This window comes from Vitis vinifera, chromosome 10 (genome assembly GCF_030704535.1).
Source record: "Vitis vinifera cultivar Pinot Noir 40024 chromosome 10, ASM3070453v1".
Taxonomy (NCBI): domain Eukaryota; kingdom Viridiplantae; phylum Streptophyta; class Magnoliopsida; order Vitales; family Vitaceae; genus Vitis; species Vitis vinifera.
In genome coordinates, this window is record NC_081814.1 from 23759478 (window position 1) to 23763470 (window position 3993).

The window sequence follows — 3993 nt, forward strand, 5'->3', positions numbered from 1 at the left end:
TATATTAAGATTATCAATTTTATTAAATAAAAATATATTATGCAACATAAAAAATTTCATAACCATATATCGAACATAAAAAATTAAAATCTATATCTTACATGTATTTTAATCATTGCTATGAGATTATGACAAATATGCATGACTTGTAAAATTTAAAATAATAATAATAGAAAGAAATTTGACAACAAGAAATATAATTTTTTAATCATAAAAAATAACAAAAGTGCTTGTATTCAGTAAAAACAATAATTATCATCTTTTTACTCTAGAGTGTTTATATACTTTTTTTATTCTTAAAAATCGTAAATTGAATATTTAAGAAAACTAAGAAGCTTCAAATTTTTGTCTATTGCAAGGTAGGTTATATTTTATTTGTTCTTAATGATTATTTATTATATATTATCATTTTGTGTTTAATGTGTTCAATAAATTAATTGAAACCAATAAATATGAAAAGATAAAACATTAAAAAATTAAAATTAAAAAGATTTTAGGAGGAAAACTATGGTGTCTTGGATATATTTATTTTAAATATATCAAAAACATATATGGAGAAAAAAATGATATTAAATGATAAAAAGAAGGAAAAAAGATGACTTATTATTAATACTATTCAAGTGCATGTTAAAAGAATAATTCTTTGATTATACACTTGACATGAAAAGTGAAAGTTGGAGTTTTAAGTCTCAAAATTGTTTTATTGGTGTATGGAAGCATGATTTTCCCACAATAGTCAGGGTGTATTCATGCTCCCGTGCACATGGAGTCAAAAGGTGGTACTAGGACTCGAGTAAGTAGGTCAACAACCAAATTTCATTACCTTCTATACTCTTGGATTGTCTCTTGGCAATAATGAGATATTGTAGAATGCCAAGGCTTCTTGCCAGAAGTAGGACCAGAAAGCACCATAGAAGAAAGGTTCTAAAGTTTAGCTTAATGAAGACAAGGCTAGTGCATTAATGAAAGGCTTGAATAGTAGAGTAAGTTCTGTTTTGGTTTCTATTTGTGGGTGGAAAGGAAGACTGTGAACCATAAAAAATCTAAATTTAATGTTATTACTATCTTCTAGACCTTTCCTTAGTAAAAGAATACATCCATATGTATAGAAGCTTAAGAGCTTTTCACAAACAAAAAAAAAAAGGAAAAAAAAAACTTCTTCACATAAGGAGGTGCAATTAATGAATTAATAAAGTAAATATTTTGAAATCCCTATCTTGTTGAATTATTAGAAGTCACCTAATCAGCCAACCTATTTATGAGGATAATTATCTTCTATATCTTTTCAGATTGTACAAGAATTTGTCCACATGTGCAGAAAGTTTGAGAGCTTTTCACACAAACAAATGAATACTCTCTACATAAGGAGAGTAATTAAGTAATTGATAAAGCTCTAGTCTTTCGCATCACATGTTGAATTATTGAAGTTAACTAATCAACCACCCTGTGATTGGATTATATATATATATATACTTTTCAAATCGTTACATCACTTTTGGCATCCACATGGCTTTGCGTCTGTCACACAAAATGTAGTTATCTTGTAGACTTCGTAGTTATAAATCCATTTGTTGCTTTTTATTACTATAAACCATCTTTAAAAGAACACGATAGATGTTTATACAACTTTTAAGGGAATTTCATCTACATAACGAAATTGTAAGAACTTGATGTCTCATCGCTTTAACTACAGGTTACCAATTAAGGAAGCCCTCCAACAAGCACTGAACCAGAATCATCAAGTTTAATAAAGAATAAAAGGTGTTACAAGTATTATGAATCCAAAAGACATATGTCTTTATCAACTCTAATTTGATTTAATTGGAAATTGTCTCCTTATGATTTTCTTCACTCAACCATCATTTCACTCAATTTGTAGCCCCAGCAATGCTATGCAGCACAACAGTTTCAATGGTCAGGCCTGGCCCAAAACCAAACAAAACACCCCAATCCAATCCTTCACCTGTAGTGGTCTTTTCTTCCTTGAGCGATTTCTTTCTCATCTCATCCAAAATAAACAACACACATGCGCTAGACATATTCCCGTACTCACTTAAGATGTGTCTTGTGGCTTCAAGTTTCTTCTTCTCTAAATCAAGTTTTGCTTCAACTGCATCCAGGATGGCTGGGCCACCAGGATGAGCGATCCAAAACAAGGAGTTCCAATCACTAATACCAAGTGGGCCAAAAGCTTGGGTCAAACACTTCTCTATATTCTCGGAAATCAGAGTAGGCACATTGGGCCACAAATGAAAGGTTAGACCCACCTCACGTAAGTTGCCAGCAATAGCACCTTGTGTATTAGGAATGAATGTTTGGGCCGCTGAAACAAGTTGGAAGAGTGGTCATTCAATGGAGGTATCTGGATCCGATCCAACAATCACAGCTGCAGACCCATCACCAAAAAGGGCTTGACCTACTAAAGAGTCTAAATGGGTTTCAGAAGGCCCACGAAAAGTAACAACAGTAATCTCAGAGCACACCACAAGAACTCGTGCTCCTGCATTATTCTCTGCAAGATCTTTAGCCGTTCGAAGAACAGTCCCACCTGCATAGCATCCTTGATGGTACAACATCACTCTTCTAACTGATGTTTCGAGACCTAGAAGATTGGCAAGTTTATAGTCTGCACCGGGCATTTCTACTCCCGAGGTTGTACAAAATACAAGGTGAGTGATCTTGGACTTAGGCTGCCCCCACTCTTTAAGAGCCTTCAATGCAGCCTCCTTACCAAGCTTGGGTACCTCGGCAGTGATAATTTCTTGGCGTATGTTGAGCGATGGAGCCATGTAAGCGCCCATATTTGGGTGCTCTTCAAGCATTTCTTCGGTCAAATGAATGTATCGCTTCTTGATCATTGATTTCTCACCTATATATAAGTTAAAGAAAATTGTATATTAGCTAAAGGACTAGGAAAGCAAAATTTATTCAGTAACATTGTGCAGCTTCATTATTACTCAAGCTGATCAACATAAATATAAAAAAGATTATTACTATTATTACAATAACTATGTGTTCCTAGGCAGGGTAATTAATTTATATACGATTGGAAAAAGCAGCGCTGCTGCAAAATATTAAATCAATGTATAGCGCCTCATTTCTCACAGATTTAATTATTTTACAGAAAAGCAGTAGATAGGAAGCTTGAAGAAAACTTGGCAATTCTTGCAGGGAAATCTTAAAGCATTATCATAATTATACATATATGTATGTAATGGATGTTCCAATTGATGTATGCATGAATATATATACTTACATATGCGGTTGAACTTCTTCTTCAAGTCGGTCATGTGGTCGCTTTTGGTGACCCGGAAATAGTAATCAGCGTAATCGGACTGGTAGACACAGTTGTCTGGAGTAGCAGTGCCAATGGCTAAAATGGTGGCCGGCCCCTTGGCACGTTGAGCGTTTCTAATGTCCTCCACAGATGCCATTGATGACTGGTAAAATCCTCCAGAGAGCTTCAAAGCGGTAGAAGAAAAGAGAAGAGTATGCGGACTAGTCTTCCACAGAAGCTGCGTTGCCAAAGCACCGTGGAGTGTTGGGTATTTATAAGTAACAGAAATGCTGTCCACGTCTCACCCACTTGTAGCTGGTGGTGGGGTCTTGTTCAATACTTTCGTGCTGATTTGAATCACGTGGCGGAGATTACTGAGAAAGTAGTCAATTTTGTGTGACATCAGCTCTCCAGCTGCAATTTTTCAAAAAGGAATAAATCTCTTGCGCTGTTTCATTTGACCATATTTTTTTATTGGCTGAAGCATTTTTCCTGTGTTAAAATATTTGGCAGGATTATGAACAGTTCTCAACTTGAATACCCTTAACCATATGTAAAAATATTGATGTTTTTATTTTTATTTCTCATTTTAAAGCAAAGTTTGAATTTTATAAATGTTTGGATTCTTTTATTTTTTCTGTTTTTAAATTTGACAATATTGCTTTTGAGAATATCAGAATCCTAAAAATATATTTATTTAGAAATCTAAAAATATT

General features: G+C 33.9%; 1 pseudogene; it reads right to left on the bottom strand.

Moving 5' to 3' along the window:
• Positions 1-1567: 1567 nt before the first annotated feature.
• On the bottom strand, positions 1568-3523 carry LOC100259608 (stilbene synthase 3-like; annotated as a pseudogene).
• Between the last annotated feature and the right edge of the window lie 470 nt (positions 3524-3993).